The following is an 18,930-nucleotide window of genomic DNA, read 5'->3' as shown; positions in this document are numbered from 1 at the left end:
AATCATGTATATATATAAAAATGCCAGCAAATGTCTTTGGAGAGATACTTAAAATATTCCTATTTGTACGATTCAGAAACATTATTCTTCAATTGGAATTTTCCCTTTGGTCTGATAATTATCTGTATGTTCATTTGTCTAAATTATCTATTTGACCAAAAAAGTAGTAGTATAATCTGCATAGTACAAATGAAGTTTTGTAATGCATATTAAATAGTATGTATATTCATTTTTGTATCTAGTATTTGATTATATATTAAATGTTCTGCAGCTGTCTATACATAGATACACAGTATGCAGCTATATACACTTGGACAGGGACAGAAATAAGCTGTATTTTGGAAGTGCTTTGGACATATCTGTCAGTTCTCATATTCTGCTCAGTGGCAGACCTGCCACTATAGGCAGTACACAAAAGACTAGCGAAAACTGGCAGATAGCTGACCTTAACTGGGATCAATACAAAAAGCTCCAGGAGCTTATGAAATAAAATGCTTTGAAGTAAAATTGGATTTCACAAACCATCATTATCATCTGTCAAGTTAAAAAACAAACAAAATTCATGTATGTAAACTCCATTTCCTATAGGGACACAAATGAGTAAGTACATAAGATAAGCAAAGTAACTGAAGTCTTCGAACACCCTCCATCCAAAGTATCTATGTGATGAATAGATTGAATGTTGTAAATAACTGATAATATCCGCGGTCAAAGTCTTCATTGAACTGAACACTGGTAAACTTTATGCCCTAATCCTTCAAAGACTTACCGGTCGTCTACACTAAAAAGTTACGTCAAATCAGCTGCACCACTCAGGGTTGTGAATAACTATGTCTTGCCGGATGTGGATTTAACTGACCTAACTCCCTGGTGTGGACGGCGCTAGGCCAATAGAAGAATTCTTCCATTGACCTAACCATTAGGTATGGACTGAGTACTGTACAAAACACACTGTAAGTAAGTATGTTTACCTTTAAGATGTGAGTGGTTCCCCTCCCCTTCCACTCAAGAGCCAGGAGATCTGATTTTTTGGGGTGGAGGTTTAATTGACAATGATTACAACTTTGGGTTCCAGTATGGCTTGTAGGTTAGGAAGAGTCCAATTGAAGGATGCTTGGATGTTGGTTCTGGGCAGTCACATGCCATGGTGAGGAGAAGGCTTTGTTTGGCACAGCCTGTGGCTGTCCTCATGTCTCCGACACTGACAATGGGAAACAACTCTGGCTGCCAGTCATGGTCTATTGGCATGCCTAATAGGTGTAGATGGGGCATAGCCTTCATACTCTCCCTCAAGTTTATGGTGTATCAGGGGCCACTGGTGACAGCTGAGATCCACACCCGAACTCCCTTGCTGCATAGTAAGGATGACTTAACCTCAGTTGGAATTAGTTGTCAAATTTGTGGTCTCCACATCTAACTATATTATGGAGTAAGTGTGTCATTATTTCCACATCCACATCCACAATACTCGATCAAATTCTCAGCTGGTGTTTACAACAGTTTAGGATCTGGCCTAATTTGGTTAGACAGACACGAAGAACTATTGATGTCAAAATAACGTTTGCAACTTCCTTTGTGAATTTCAAATAACTTTAGAAACATGCACTGCTGAAGGCTCATTAACCTCCCAAGTCCCCATTTTGAAGATATACTGAACCTCTCCAAGCCTCCGTTTGCCTCTTGTGCTAGCAAGTCACTGGCACAGCCAGAAAGAAAATCCAGGAACTCCGGTTCCCAGACTCCTGTCTAAACTTTTAGTTCCCTTTATGTATGCATTTTAATAAAAAAAAAAATCCTGGTTCATATCATCTTATGATTCCTTGTCCATTATTATTATATTTTATTTTTAATTCCTGGGATTGGCAAGAATGAATTCAAGTAAACCATCCACCAAGGACCCAAAATGGGAAAACAAAAACTACAGTTCAGGAATTTCTGATTTATAATAAACTACTCGGGTGAATAAAGATAAGTGGAGAATTATGTTCTGTAGTTCTACTGATGCAGGTTTGTAAATCCTCTGATTAACACTGTAAAAGAAAAAGGTCAGGAGCACTCCAAATTAATTCATGTAGTCAGACTGAAAAGAAAGGTAGATATACTGACACAGGACACATGGAATCATAAAATAATAACCTAAATATATTTGGAATAGATGCAACAGTGATGGCTCTCCAAGAAATAATCTTAAACATTTTTCTTTGTTTGAAACTTCTGTCTCCATGTATGCACACCCACACACTACTTGCCTTCCTTTGCAGACATCATGAATCATAGTACAAAGTGCGGATACCTCTATGTAGATTATGACTGCACTGATGGCAAATTTTGGGGGATGACGAAAAGTGAATCATTGGACAGTTTATTTTCATCAAGGAAAAAGATTCTGGACTTCTAGACTTTGGATTACTTGGTCTGCTGACTTTTGGAAATTGAATGCTTTGATGTAGCTTGTGTTAATGGTGTCACCACTGTTCTTGTGATTCTCCAAAAACAAACTGTTCTCTCTGGGGATGGTCCCTCTTAGTTGTGATTAAAGCACATAGATCTGATAGTGTGAGAAACTTGTACTTGTTCCCAGTCCTGTAAATCTAACACCTTTCACCCTCACTGAAATTCACTTTCACAATTTAAAATACAAAATAGAATTAGGCTGCTCAATAGTACTCATATTGAAACTTCCATTTATGGCTTTCAGGGAGCTGCCAGTTTAGGCAAAGTTCAGAGAGAAGGTAGTGTCTGTCACCCACACCACTGCACACGAGTATCCTCACTTGTATTAGTCCTGATAAGCAGTGTACTCTTACACAGACTTAATAATACAGAGTGGTGGAACATTGGTACTGGTGTTAAGATTAAAACCACTGAGTGTATTAAGTAGATTTGTGAATAAGCCTAGCCCCTGCCACATATCTGATTCCAGGTACTGTGCTTTAGGAAGTCTTTCAACATTTCAAAGACCATACATTAAACTCTGGTGCTTTCGTTAGAGCTATGCTCCCTTGTGTGTAGCGTTCATTCCCTTTTCAATATCCTTGACCCCTCCCAAGAGCTCGTTCCAAAGCTCCTTGAGACCAAGGAGAGCCTTTCCCTGGATTGCATAGGCCTGATCCAAAATCCGCTTGATCTCTGAAGAGTTGCGTCACAGATCCTACAAAAAAGTCATATTGTGTATCTAAATACTTGGCCAGCTGTTTGAATTGGCTAAAGATTTGCTGCCTCATCCCTGGGGTACCCTGAACTCAGCGAGTGCTGACACAGGACTTTGGGAGTGTAGTGAGAGCTGTGTAAATCCCCATGCAATGTAGAAATAAAGCTCATGGTTACATACGACACCAGTAGTGCCTGAGAAACATGAGGCATAACAGATGTACACTCACTGCATGTGCTTCTGATATGTTTACTTAATGATCTTGTTACACACACTACAAGGGAAAAAAAATCACTCATGATCATTAATTGGTGAAGTAAGATTGCTATAATTGAAGGAGAGGGGAGGAATAATATTTATCTAACATTTCTATTTGTTAGGAATGATCATGCTATTTTTCAATGGAAACTTGGACTGGTGCAATTTTTTTCATGAAAAGAGTCTGCGTTTGATGGGACTTTTTGACTTGGATTGACTTTTTGTGTTTACTTATCTAGGACAAGAAGCAAAAGTTTTCCTGGGGTGAGGGAGAGAGGGAGACATTTTGTGACCATTCTTATTACCTCACCTTGTCTCTCGATATCTTTTATTGGACCAACTTCTACTGGTAAAAGAAAGACAAGTTTTCAAGCTTACGCAGAGCTGAAGTGTAAGCTCAAAAACTTCTCTCTTTCACCACCAGAAGTTGGTCCAATAAAAAAATATTACCTCACACACCTCGTCTCTCTAATATCCTGGGACCGACATGCTTCAAAAATACTGCAAACATTCTTCTCCAGTCTGTTTAAATCTGCATTTGACAGCACTTTGTGTGCAATAAGTTTCACTGTTTTATCAGAGGTTACTTGCATTTCCTGGATCTGATTTGCAACTTTGTTACTCGTTTTCATATTGATTTACACATACAGGGTGACTCAGGAAAGTCGTGACAAATTAACTAGAGCTATGAAGTTAAAGCACAAAGAAGATTAAGCCACAGCAAACTAAGGCCACTTTTACTTCCAAATGAGAACATCCACACAGGAGTTTAATGCACTTTAACTACACTTTTAGTTAATTTGTTTTAACTTTTCTGAGTTTAGACAAGCTCCAAGGGGCATTCACTGCAGAGTTTGAGTGATGGTGACCCACACTAGCCTAGCCTAGCCATTGAGAAGTTATACTTCAAAGCCCTACTGAAGTTATTATGCCCTCACTGACTTCCCCAGACCATGAAAGTGTTTCCCAATAAACACAGCATCAGTAAAACCGAAGAAGATGAGGTAGCAGATAAGCACGTTCACAGAGAAAGGGGATGGACCTGAGTACATTTAGTATTGCTCTCAAGGCCAGCCAAAAGAAAACAGCAGAAGAGCAAAAGAAAAAAAAAACAATCTCTTCTCAAAAACATTGAAAAGGAATTTAAAAAAAAATAATTCAGCATTTGGGCTGAATCCTCAGCTGATGTAATTCAGTATAGTTCTGTTGGCTTCAATGGAGCTTCAGCATATTGGTTTACACCAGCTGAAGATCTCACACATAGTAGTGAAAGGATGGTTTATCCAAAAGTCTTTTTTTTTAAATCAGTCCATTAAAAAAAAAAGAAAAGAAAAGAAAGCTGACATCCTTGAGCATCTTCAAGGTTCTCTGACTGGTAAGTAGAATGGTAACTAGATTTCACTGAATTTAGGAGCCTGGTCTGGAATTTCATAGGTGGAGAAAGAAGGTTGCTTTGCTTTGAAGTTTTCTGCTTTATATGCGAAACGCTGCTGTTGACTGATTTACTACAATTTCACATCCAAGGGGTGGGAAAATAGGAAAGTTGGGGCTTTACTTATTGAAACATAAGGATACAAGTTCCACTTGCTTGCAAATTTGCTTTCAAACACAACAAGTTAACACAAGCACTGTCTTGTAACAGCATGATGCAAGATTTAGTAAAGATCTGCAACATCTAGAGAACTAAAAACACTACCTAGAGCTCAGGCTGTGCTACTAAGGAAATGCATTGCTTGCATTCAGTATAAACATGTTTTTTTATTTCACTGGAAATGCCTAGCACAGCACACTTTCACTGTTATTAGTAGCTCTTTTACTGTATCTTCAAACTGAATGTTTAAGATTCCTGAAATACTTTTGTTTCCACTAAAGAAGCTTCTACCAAGCCTGATTAAGCGTCAAGGATGCATCCTCAGGAATAAATTGATATGAATGTGGTGAAGTGAGCTGTTACATATGTAAAATTCCGACTATCAATATTCAAAACCAAAGAATTTCTTAATGAGCTGTGGCCTAATAAGTTTCACTCTGAACAACTGAGTTTGCAAAATTATGGAACCACAATTTTAGATGTAAATTGCATACCCGGTATATGCTCAGTGCAAATAAACTAAAGAGCACTGTTCAATCTCATTTCTGTGGGTTGGGATTTAAGCACATACCTAGTAAAAGCAATGAGATGAAACTAGGGCTGGAAACTCAGAGGTTTTGTTAATATCACCGAAGGGAAACTGTCTTCTCTAAGGGAACGCTTTTCCCCTCAATAATATGTTGTTTTTTCTTTAAATATTACTGACAGGATGTCTGTATGGCTAGAGACATACAGACAAAAGTTTGATATAAGATTACATATAGCATAAATATCTGAACACACGACTACGTGTTTTGTTTGTATATTTGGGGGGGGGGGTTGTAGGGAGGAAATGTTTTCTAAGTGGTTAGAGAGGAGTGGCAATCAAGACTTCTTAACCATATTTTCACTTTAACACTAGTGTGTAGTCTTGGTGAAGTTTTTAAATATCCCTGTGCCTCAGTTTCCTCTCTAAATATATTTACCAGCTTCCTGGGCATATTATAAGGCCTTGCATATGTTTGTGAAGCATGCTTGATATCTTTTTCAAAAGAAAGTATGAAAGTATTACTTCTTGTATAAAGCAAGTTTATAGTGATAAAAATTACAATTCTGAATTACTGTTTTTTGTCTCTACCTCACAACTCCCTGTGTAACTCAAAATGTAACTTTTCAATTCTGTCAAGTGTATTCAACTGATTAGTGTCTAATCCACCTACCCATCAGCCCACACACTGCAGAAAATACAAAAATCCTGCCCAATGTCACATTCATATTTGTAACCATGAAAATCTTAGCATTCATCACAACTGTGATAAAAGTCCAGCCTGAATGATGCTGCAGGTTCGGTGTTATGATTTGGTGGGATCAAATTTTAGGAACAACCTATGATTTTACACAAATTGCTTTTTATCCGTTGGTCTGTACTGCACCGAGCTACAGTCCGTGACCTCACATTGTCTCATATTTGCAAATCCTGTATCTTATTAAACTGCATTAATGTTTATTGTACTGACAGACATGATGAGTCACCCTTCTGACAGCTAGCCGGCAAACTGTCCTCCCTCTCCTTTTTTGCTCTTGTTCCATCTGTTGCAACATATCTGGATCAGGTCCTAGCTTTCAAAAAATGAAAGCAGGTATCACCTCCATATTAAAGGCCAATTTCTCAAAGCGTGGCTTCTGTTGTGCATGCATTCAGGTGTGCGTTATGATAGACCTTAAGGGCTTTACGGCTTTTTTCAAAAAGCACTTTTACCAGTGCTGGGACCAGAGTGGTATTTAGGAGAGGGAGCTGTTAGGGATATGTGCAAGATGTACCTTTCCCTGTTGTTAAGAGTCCTGTAATCTGAGCCAAGAGCAACATCATCAGATCTCCTCAGGTCGATCCCTCCTTCCCTTCCCTTCTCCAGATGGCTGACACCTACTCTTCTTTCCTTACTCTCCTCCTGATAGGTTTCAGAGTAGAAGCCGTGTTAGTCTGTATCCGCAAAAAGAACAGGAGTGCATCCTCCTGATGCACTTCTAGGATAGTGTTCCCCGCCACTGTACCCAGCTGGCACTGCAAATTGAGTTTGGGCCCAAAAGCCCACTCTGTGCCCCTCCCATCTCCTTTGTGGTACACAGAGGGTGGATTTTTGAACTTCTCCTGTGTGCAGGAATAGCAATTGTGGCCTTTGTACAGAGCACACAAAAAAAAAGCTTCCTTGTGTTTGTGGAGCCAGATCCAAAGCTCACTGAAGCCCTGGCAGTGAAGGGAAAGGCTGCATTTGTTCCCAGTGAAGGCTACACTGAAGTCCCTTGGAAAATCCAGCTGTAAATGCTTTTCCTTCCAGCTTCCACTGTGCTTTGCTATGTCCCTTTGTTATTTTATGGGAGACTATGTTTTATCTTGAACTAATTTCACTGGCTGGTGTAAATCAGTGTAGCTCCTTAGAACTCAGTGGAGCTGATTTACACCAGCTGAGGATCCGTCCCATTATCTGTAATATATACTATATGAATGTTACACCTGACACCATATGGCAAGTGTGATGAGTTCCTTTTGCAGATACCAGGTGGGCTGAATATCTTCCCAACCAGTGTGGTATTATATTAACTGATAAATCGTACTGTATAAATTCATTAAGTATGCAAAAGAGGTTTATGGTGTGCAATGCTCACTGTGGTGATATGCATTAGCTGGAAATAACATAAGCGTGTTCCCACAAGTTACTACTTATTCCTATTACAAACAGTGGCTTCCAACTCCATGAGCAGGGCATGCCTGATCCCAGACCCTGACCATTCTGCTAAGTCCATTCATATTTATGATTGCTGATTCTATCCTACATCTCCGTGTCATGCTACATTGTGGCTCATCTCAGACTCTGAGGTTAACACCACATAATGAGATGTGAATTACATCATGGAGAGCAATGCTTCATCTGCCATGTATGTAAAATGACACAACCACAGGATATGAGGAATCAAGTTCCATTATTTTTAGGGCAGATGCCCATTATCAATCCTTAGTCTGCCTGCTAAATGTTAGCCATCAGTGTAACAGCCATCAGGAGAATTGTGGATAGCAGTTCACCTCAGTGAGATCCCAGGAAGGGGGACATCTGACTACACAAGCCAATCAAGTCTAAGATAAGGAAACCAGAAGTTCAGACTTTCCTGAAGCTTTTACCATCTTCCAAAAAGCAATGATTCAAATAGTCCCCTCAGCATCTACTGTGGATCCTCCCACCCTGGGCAGAATGGAATGAGGGAGTGAATCTTTTGTAAAATCATTTCCCTGGACCTCACAGCATAGCCTGTCCTGAGGTACGGGAGCCTGTGCTGTGGGAAGAGGCAAGACAGAGATATATAGGAACTTTGTATTTCCCCCCCTCCCTCCACCAAATCCATAGGAAACCAATTTACCGAGGGAGTCAGTAGGCTTATGTTTCTTCCACACCCATTGTATAAACTGAGGGGTTCCAGGTGGAGAGGTGTGCAGGAAATCTTTGACACCAGGGCTCCACTGGAGCCACTCTGCTATGTGACATGGCATATCAGGTGGTCGTACAGGGCCCTTCATTCTACCGCATCCCCCAAGAACTGCAGGTTGTGGGGGGGTCTAACCACTCTGACTGGTGTGACATGGGGGAAACGGGGAAACCCTGACCCCACAGGAAATGTCATGAGGGTACTTCTCAGGGAAATTCCTATAGGCATTGTACAATGCTGCAACAGCATGCCTCTCTGAGTCCCTGCAGCATAAGCATGGCTTGACTCACAATCAAGGCTGCATCTTCAAGGCACCCCCAGAGCCCTTACTTTGAGAATGATCAATAAATCAATGCCTGTTACAGTATACATACATCACCCCCAAATACCAGTTCCACATACTCCTTCCACACAGACAAGTGCCACTGGGGGCCGGCTGTTAAACAATTTGCTCTCAGCTCTGTGGGGTTGAGTGGACACAGTTTCCTGTGTACACAGGGAGGGCCCAATCCTATACTCCTTACTTATGCAAAAATTTATTTTGCAGGTGCAGTTTTTGGATGGCCCTGCTGTTTGGCCATCTTACCCAGAGAAATGAAATCTATTTAATCCAAACTAGGTTACAAACTCCGTTTTCATTTGTATTGGTGGGGGAGGTCAGGGGGCCTTTTCAAACGATCAACTCCTTGCTCTCGGTAATAGCATTAGGTTGCCACTTGAATCAAGGTTACCACTTGAATCTTTTAAATACTGCACACGTGGATCAATTAAGAGATGATTAATCACATCTGACTACCTAGGATTTTAGGTTCAACTCCATTAAGCCCAATTACAATATTTCATATATAGTAATGGACCCCCTATGAGGGTTCAATCCTGCATAGTGCTGAGTGCTGCCTGCAAGGCATAGTGTCCCCCATCAAATTAGGGTGACCAGACATCCCGATATTTGGGGCTTTGTCATATATGCAACTCTATACCCCACACCTAAACAAAGCAAAAAAAAAAAAAGTGTCCCCAATTTTTCATATTTGTATCTAGTCACCCTACATCACATCCCAATAAATTAAAGGTACTCTACATCTCATAGAATCAGTCTCTTAATGAGTTAATTGTGGAGGATTAACAGTTTATACATAAAATAACAGCTGTAGCCAAACAATGAAGTTTGCAAGCAACAATATGACCAATCAATAAAAAGCTCTGTCTAGCAGATTAGGCATCAGATAAAACTTAAATACGCACAAAAAAGCTACAAGAAGTGTCAAATCTTGAAACTAGCACGGAATTGACAAGAGTCATTTTCTTCTGGTTATTAAAATTAATTAGTTTTAAAGAACAACTTCATCATGTTTTGTTTATGATTCAAACCAGAACAAAATGGAGCATATACAACATCTACATCATTCCCTGAAATATTTATCTTGTTAGAAAACAGCACCTAAAATATCAGAGTTTTAAATCTATATATTGTTGGAGATTTATATAGTAGGTTTTGATTGCATTATGCCTTATTTACACTGAACAAATTTAAGATGAAAAGGATGGAAAACAATAAATGCCGCAGGAAGCAGATGTGGTAGCAGGGCCTGGCTACGGTTGAAATGTGTCCTAACTGTTGATATTAACACTAGACAAAGACAAGAACTGCAAAAGGGGTGGGGGGGGGGAATAAAAAATAGTTGTGCTAATATTCGCTGAAATTTTTGAATGAATTCCCTTTGGTCAATCTGGTGTCCCTTTTCTCAGAACACATGTGACTGGGTTAGTGGCACAAATGTTTCAGGAAAATGAATTCTGAAGTTCCATGAACAAGGATTTCACCTATTTTAAACTGTCTCGAATGTTTTTCTCATAAGTACTTAAGCACTCAAACCCTCATTCAGAAAAGCACTTAAACACATCAGCTGGAATCCTGTCCACACTGAAGTCAATGGGACCTTTGATATGTACTTCAATGGAGACCCATGGATTTAAGTGCTTGTTAAGTGCCTCAAGCCTGAATGAAGTCCCCATTGAAGTCAATGGAAAGGTTCCCATTGATTTCAATGGGCTTTGGATCAGGCCCTCAATCGGGAAACAGAAAATGTACTGTGTAACTCATCTCTAGTACTACAAACCCCAAGCATTCAAAAATAATGAGCCAGACTCCATTCATGGGGGTGTCTTTACAAATAGTGAAATAAAAAATAAATAAATAAATGTGGGATCTTTTTAATTTACTTTTGATTTTAGGAGCCTTTGTGGTTCACATTTTCCAATCTTTACCCCCACCTCTCCAAGCAGTAGGGCTAGAAACTTACTTTATTTTTTATTTAAAAATAAAGTAGTCACATGTCTCCAGGACCTGAGGCTTTAAGAGAAAATACCAAATAGTATGTGACTTGTGATAAAATTGTAAGAGTTGGCAACAATGCCATGGAGCTAACCTGTCACCACTAAGAGTTGAAATATCAAATACCTCCTGCTGGTATCGTGTTTTAGTATAAAAATTTTAAAAAAAAATCCTAGTAAAATACAAATTAATAAATTCTAGGAAATCATGATCTCCAGATGGATATGCTTCAATGAGACAGAGGTTAAATGAATGCAGGCATTGTTTGCGGTAAACTATTCACTCAGTTCTAAGTACTTTGAGCCAGGTGCTACCAGCCTTACTCACCCAGCCAGTGAAATTCCCTCCTCCCCTGAAGTAAAGTCACACCTCTCCACATTTCAAGTGGCTAAAGCAGGATGCAGCCCATCTCAGGTCTGGCCCTCCTACCCTCCATAGATGGAGATGGAGGGGCAGAAGGGCTAAACCTGAGCGGTTCTGTGATCTCCCATGTGATAGGTTGCATTTCCATTTGAGTTGGGGATGCTCTCAAATGGGGGCCCAAGGCAAACTGTTCCTCCCATCCAAAGTGGCCTTAAATGTGGGGAATGAGTAAATTTCATTCATGCCAGTAGCCCTGTTGTCTTTAGCAGAACTCTTTTGGTGAGTGAAGAATGAAGGATCAGGTCCTAAGTTATTTACCTGCAAGTTAAAAACACTAATAAACTGTTTTTAACAGTGGCAAGGAAGTAGAAGTTTTGATGAATTTCAGGAGCTATCATGGCCTTTGATTTATGAGTTTTAACATGCCCTGGAACAATGTCAGAAGAAACAATCACAGAAGCCTGCAGTTATAAACATGAGAGTACTAAAGCTGTGCCAAAGAGTGAAGTTTTGTTGTTTTTTCAGGGGACTTAGCACAATATTTTTGCCAGTTTGTTTCATGTCATCTTGTAGCACCAACACCGTGTGTCATTTGTAATGTTAGCAAGTGCAAATCTTTAGAAAGGGGGAGAATTTGCTCAAATTTGGGATATAAAAGCCTCTTTCACGCAAAAAAATAGGCCCATTTTCTCTTGTAAACTTCCAAATATTGGCCTGTTTTCACTAGAACAGCTTGTACAGAAACTGGGCACATCGTCAAGTACAAAATGCTGTGCAAAAATATTGAATGAGAGTTGTTTTGCATTTTGCAACCTCGCATCCATGCAACAAGTTGTCAATTCTCTGGTTCAGTGCCCATTAAATCTGTGTAGCTCTCTATTATTAAAGTGACAAAGGAATGCAAAAGTTTCCTCTTTTCCCTGCTCTCCCTTATTATTCCATTCTTGCACCATGTGTTTCATCCACCCATGCAGGAGATAAACCATATAGATCCCTTGTTACCCACCGAAAGCCAGTTCACCTCTTTCCCCAGAAAAACCCACAGAAAGGGGCTGTGGATGAGGAAAGCATCATTGGCTCCTTATGAGCTCATCCCAAACAGTCCCATCGTGGGGTGGAGTTCGCTCCCAGATGAAACAGGCTGCAAATCGATCCTGGGATTTCTGCAGGAGCCAAGGGCAATTACAATCTCTGTGCCTCCTGGGACCCTAACGCTACTCAGGCTTTTCGGCCAGGGCCATCCTTACCCATACACAAAGTACGCAGCTGCGTAGGCCACCAGGAAGTTGGGTCACCACATTTCCTGGTGCCCTACGCAGCTGCGTGCTGCTCCAGCCCCCACTCTGCCTCTTCCCCAGGGGCCCTGTGCTCTGCCCCAGCTCTGCCTCTTCCCACCCATGCTTGGACCCAGCCCTGCCCCCACTCCACCCCTTCCACAAAGCTTCTGCCCCTGCTCACCCCCCTGCCCCACCTCGTCCTGCCCCTGCTCTGCCCCAGCCATGCCCCCACTCCACCCCTTCCCCTGAGGGCTACCGCGGGGGTCGGGCCTGCACTCACCAGGCAGCCGTAAATGCAGCGACCCGGCCCCAGCCCCATTTGTGCCGCCAGCTCCCAGCCGCACTGCCGGTGAGTGCTGGGGGGCGGTTCCTCCCTGCCCCCCCGCCCAAGCCCCAAGGCTGGGAGCCAGGGGAGCAGAGTGGAGCAGGCTGGGGCTGGGTCACTCCACTTCCCGCCACCCGGTGAGTGCGGGATTGGGCCTACCCTGCACTCACCAGGTGCAGAGCCAGCTCCAGGCACTAGCTTGCTGCGCTGGTGCTTGAGGTGGCCCATGGCAGGGTGCGGCACATCCGGGTCTCCGGCAGCGGGTCCCTCTCGGAGGGAAGGACCTGCCGCCGAATTGCCACTGAAGAATGAAGCGGTGCGGTGGAGCAGCCGCTGAAGTGCCATCGATTGCAGGTTTTGTGTTTTGTTCTTTTTCCGCCGCCTGGGGTGGCAGAAACACTGGAGCCGGCCCTGACCAGCAGGCAGGAAGTGGAGCGACCTGGCCCCAACCCGCTCTGCTCCACCAGCTCGTGCTGGGGGGCGGTTTCCCCCATCCCCCCAAGCCTGCTCCTGCCCCCCGGTGGAGGCCTGAGGCCAGCCCCTCACCTCCGCAGAGGCGTAGGGCCATCCCACCCACCCCTATGAGTGGGCTGCATAGGGCACCAAAGTGGCTAGGGACAGCCCTGTCTTTGGCTGCACAGTAATCCAATGGATGCTCAAGCCCTATGCATTTACTCTATCCTTATTCAGGAAACAATACCTAGTTTCCCAACGCCTTATGGGACTGTAGTAGGTGCCCTCTTGAGCAACCTCCAGGACAACCAGATAGCAAAGAGCCGATTTTTAGAGACGCTGAGCACACGCTGCTCTCATTAAAGTCAACCCCCTCCAGAAACTTTGTGCTCCAATGCTCCCTAGCCCGTGCAAAGATCCCTGAGGGACTGGTATTACAAATATTACAGCATCGTAAGGGATACTCCAAGTTACTTGTGCCAGAGGCTGCAGTCAGCCCCTGACCGGCATCAGCATCAGGACAGTGGAAAAGAGGCTTAGAGACAACAGTCGCCCTCCCATCTATCTGGCCCTATGTACTGAATCCTGAGATCCCGACTACATTTTTAATAAAAGTACCCATTGACTTTGATGGAATCGGGCCTGCTCTGCACAATCTTTGTATCAGTACAGATGCACCTATCCTGACAAAAACTGTTCTTCAAATGAAAGCAATAGTAAATATCCCATTCAGCTGAATAGGCCACAGGTAGCATGCTTCCCTATGGAACTACAGCACACCCAACCTAGAAAAAGGGCAAATGATGGAACACTAAAAAAAAAAAAATAATTTAAGGAAGAGGCCAGCCAGCTCCAGCTGTGCCAAAAGAATTATTTAAAAACCACATTCCGCAGAAAACAACATTGTCTGCTTAAAAATAAAAAGAAACATATCAACTTCAAGTTAGTCCTGCTAACAAATGTCTGACTCTATAAAGCACATCTTAGGGGGGAATTAATTTAGCTAAAGAAATAAAAGGAAGAGGGAAGATTCCTGGATTCCTCTGAAATGCAAAGCCAAACACTTATCTCTTATTAACAAGTTCATCTTTTATTCCCCAAGGTGCTTTTATTTTTATGCTCTTGGCCAATTGTTTGGAACAAAGAGAAGGCACAAGGCAACTTTCCCTCCTGTTGTTTTGCAGACTTTGTAAGCATTTATTTTCATGGAGACAAAGCCCTGCTTCCTCGGTGTTGTTGTTGTGTTGTGAGAAATGTCCCAACATTCCTCCCCTAAAGGCTCCTAAAGACAGACTGTTCTGTTTCAAACTTGTTATGACAAAAATAACCCCAAAAGCCAGCTCGTCAAATTAGGAATTACATGAGATCAGCAAATTTGGGCACAACCACAACTGGAAAAAAAAAAAGACTTAATTATTACTTTTGGGGGTGGGGGAGAGAGGGGCGGACCTTTTGGAACTAAATCCAGAGCCTCTTTGATCTTTGAGGAAAGATGGGCACGTGGCATAATACACTGATTTCAGTGAGAGTAGCACTGGGCTTTAATATGGCAAAAATAGCATTAATGTGGGTCCACATTCTGACCCACATGCTACCCACCATGCGATTACTCCTGCCAGATGCCAAAATTATTTGCATGTGAGAGTAGGGGTGTCCTACCATCCTAGGCCCTGCCCTATCTCAGTCCATTATAGATTTTTATATAGTACCTATGACTGTGGTATCAGAGGACTAATCCCCTCAAAGTGCTGGCTTTGAGAAACCCGTGGAGAGGGAGCTCAGCATATTCTGAGGAAGCTCAGCATGGGATAACAATTTCCCTGCTTGGCCCTCTGTCTAGACTTTGGATGCCACAAGACTCAGGGTACTGCTTCAGCTCAGCATAGGAATAAAGACTATCCGCAAAATTCACATCCAGCTCCAGTTTCAGTCTCTATTAGGGGTTTTGGTTTGTGCCACTGTCTAATATTATTTCTATACGTAATTATAGAGAGACAGTAACAGACAGTCTAGTGTAGTCTAGGAGACGGAGGATCAGATTGTGAGCCAGAAACTCGTGCATTCCAGTCTTAACTCTGTCACTCAGTTTTCTCATCTTGTAAAGTGAGGATGATAATGTTGATCTACAGTAGCACACAGGTGTAGTGAGGCTTAAGGTCCAACCCTGACAGGTGTCTTTTGCAGGTGAGAATCGTAGCACCTTGCAATCTTGTGAAATTTGCTGGGTGGGGTGGGGAGGGGAGGTTGTTGTCCCCTTCCCCACAGCCCCAGCTGCAGGAAACTTGTGATTCAGTGACAAGTATAATAGGGTGACCAGACAGCAAGTGTGAAAAATCAGGACAGGGGGTGGATGGGTGGGTAATAGGAGGCTATATAAGAAAAAGACCCCAAAATCAGAACTGTCCCTATAAAATCGGGACATCTGGTCACCATACAGGGGATAGCAGTGTTAGTCTGTATCCACAAAAACAACAAGGAGTCTGTTAGTCTTTAAGGTGCCACCAGACCCCTTGTTGTTTTTGTGATTCAGTGAGAATCTCAACTTTCATCTTCAAAAATATTTGAAGTTTCTTATGGTTACAGAGAAAAGCTTGAAAACATGACCTGAGTGCAGCCCAGAAGCCCAATCACCAAAAGACAAATAAAAAGGACACAGAGCATATTGGGTTATTTTGTTGGGGCTGGCAATACCAACAGAGTTAGTTAATATTGGTGGAACATTTTGAAAATATAAATCACTATGGTATGAAGTGCTAAATATTATGATATACAAAAACAAAAAAACCTCCCCCGGGCCCACCTCCTCCAGGGACACAGTGGCTGCTTACTCCTGACCCCACAGTCTGAATAAGCTACACTGGGGTCTTAGGCCTGGTCTACAGTGGCGGGTGGGGGTTTGAGGGGGGGGAAAAAATCGATCCAAGTTACACAACTTCAACTATGTGAATAACGTAGCTGAAGTCGACGTACTTAGATCGACTTACTGTGGTGTCTTCACTGCTGCCGCTCCCCCGTCAACTCCGCCTGCGCCTCTCGTGGTCGTGGAGTACAGGAGTCGATGGGAGAGCGCTCAGGGATTAATTCATCACGTCTAGACTAGATGCGATAAATTGACCCCCGCTGCCCACCGATCTGGTGGGTAGTGTAGACATACCCTTAGAGTGGTTCTTACTCCCTCGCCAGAATCCTGTGCTCATGCATAGTCCAAATCACAATCTAGACCTCAACCAAGTGTTTCTTCAAACAAGTTTCAGCCTATTGGTTGTTCATTAGCTTTTTGTTTCGACTATTCATTGTGGTGTGTGATTTGTCCTCCGTGTCATGTGGCATTTGCTCTGCTCCCTGATGGGATGATTGGAACTTGAAAGTGGAAAATCATGCATAGTACATAATGAATACAGAATACACTTGGCAGCATGCAGGAATAGATATTCATACAAAAACACCCATCCCCCAAATATCTGTGGGAATAAAAAAAAACTCATTCATGTGAATTATTTGCAAATAAATAAAAAGGAGGCACAAACATAGATGTAAAGCATAGTTTTTTGAAATTCAAACAAATGTTTGCAAATCCTGTTTTATAGAGTACATTTATTTGCATATAGTGTGCCCAGATATTATGATGCTTAATGCCTGTAATAAGTAAATAAAATCAACAATAATAAAAAGTAGGATGCTTCAAAGAATACGTTTCATATACACATATTCTAGGTCATTAAGAAAAGATATTCCAGCCTTAAAGCCTATGTGGTGTCTGATCAGTGAGTTAAAAGTCCAGTTGCATCACTTGTTAATTTTTAACCGTGGCATGTGAATAGTATGTTCTGATTTTTTAAAATGGAAGTTATATGAATTAACAATCATTTTATTTTTTTCTATATTTGAATGTGAGAGATGCAATTAAGCATCAGCTGAACAGTACTAAACTAGATAACCTATCAGTATCTAATCCAGCCTGAACAAAGAAAACAATTCAAGTTGGAACTGAAAGCTGATTTACTGTATGAACTAGTAAGCATTCCATGTAACTTTAACATAATCATGTAAGTTTAACAGTTGTGTGCGTGGCGGGGGGGGGGGGGATTTGAAAGAGAGAGTTTTGAACAGCTGCACTGCAAGCAGAAAGGAAATATTTTAAAATAGCAGCCGATATAATTTAGAAAAAGATATTATGACAGATTTTGTCAGTGTGCCTAACCTGGGAAGGAGGAAGTTCTACTTCTGATGCAGTTGGAAATTTAGAGGAAATTGTTTTATGCAACAGAGCTGTTACTTTATTTGAAAACCTTTCAAAATACTGTCCAAATTTTTTGTACAAGGTAAGAATGTGCTACTGCATTATCTGAAAAGCAATCTAACTAATAATGTCAGGATGCAGAAGAGAAAGACAATTCAGAATTAAGAAAGTCAGTTGAAACAACTTAACTGCACCCCTGCTTTCAGAAACCTTTGAAGTCAACCAAGAAGAACTAGCTACTCTGTTTAAAGGTCATGTGTATCTCTCGTCCATTTCCTGTTGGTGCAATATGTCTTTAATAATCCCAGGAGTGCACACAGTTTTTTTTAAACATTTCCATTCAAGTTTAATTTTTTGGAAGACCCAGCAACAGCCAAACTTTATATGCAATGTTTGCTATTTGCTTAATATTGTTAATTATACTTTTATTCAATCTCTCAAAAGCAAAGCCTCTCAGTGGAAGTTCAATGGAGATTTATTTTCAAATGCAAAGCTTGCTTATTAAGGAATAAGATGAGGAAAACATCAGAACACATTGGCTATAAACTCTTTTTCCTGCAAATATAAATGAATTGATCTTTCTAAAATTAAATGCAGAGCATAAGACCAGTGTACAGGCCAGACCAAATAGTAACTATGCATTCTGTATTAATCATAGAAGTAAAATTAAAATTAAAATGCAGCAGCATTTCAGTATTAGTTGTGCTTGCTTCGGCAGCACATATTAGTTACTAATATCCAGCACAGAATAAAATATGAAATAGAATACATAACTCTTTATAGAATATGTACCCATGTTATAACAAATGTAGCCAAATCCTAGTCAATTTATTCACCTTATATGAAAATGCGGGGACCAAGTTCCTCTCTCCTCTAACTCCACTACAGTCAATGGAATTACATCAGGAATTCACTTAGCCCAATATGTTCCTAACCTTCTGATTTTTTTCCATAGTGGAATTCCTGTACTGAGGAGCTTCATTTTGCACTCAGGTGAATAGGTCAAATCTTGACACCTATTACACTTGGTTTATTCTACCCTGTCAGCATAAAGCAGGAGAAAAGCTGACTTACCTGGCTAGGTGTAGAGTGTAGGAGAATCTTCAGAGTTGGTTTTATGCCACTGTCCATCCCAACCCCATCTGAGGGGATATGTCAAGGATTGGGCCAGGGAAAGAAGATATAGCCAGAGCACTGCTGTGCTCCAATGATCCCTAGCTGATGGAATAGCCCCTTAGCAGCCATTACAGTGATGCAACATGGAGCAGCACTGAGGTTGCACAAAGCTGTGCCCAATAACCAAAACAGTGCACAGTGAACTGAGGATTAGGAAGCTGCAAAAGTGTTTTACTGCCACCTTTGTGGGCCACCATTTTCCCCTTTTCATCCTCTGAGATTTTCTAGAAAAACAGGAGTACTTGTGGCACCTTAAAGACTAACAAATTTATTTAAGCATGAGCTTCAACCTCTCTAACCACTCA

The 18,930-nt window shown here is 41.6% G+C and overlaps 1 long non-coding RNA gene across 1 annotated transcript in view; it reads right to left on the bottom strand.

Annotated features, from left to right (window-relative positions):
- The window catches only part of LOC120380992, a 43,658-nt gene extending 25,018 nt beyond the window's left edge, over positions 1 to 18,640 (bottom strand). The window contains exon 1 of the long non-coding RNA XR_005587909.1: positions 18,524 to 18,640. This is a non-coding gene — a long non-coding RNA (uncharacterized LOC120380992). The remainder of the gene's footprint in view (positions 1 to 18,523) is intronic.
- Between the last annotated feature and the right edge of the window lie 290 nt (positions 18,641 to 18,930).

Source organism: Mauremys reevesii, linkage group 13, assembly GCF_016161935.1.
Source record: "Mauremys reevesii isolate NIE-2019 linkage group 13, ASM1616193v1, whole genome shotgun sequence".
Classification (NCBI taxonomy): domain Eukaryota; kingdom Metazoa; phylum Chordata; order Testudines; family Geoemydidae; genus Mauremys; species Mauremys reevesii.
This window is presented reverse-complemented; position numbering and strand designations above follow the sequence as displayed.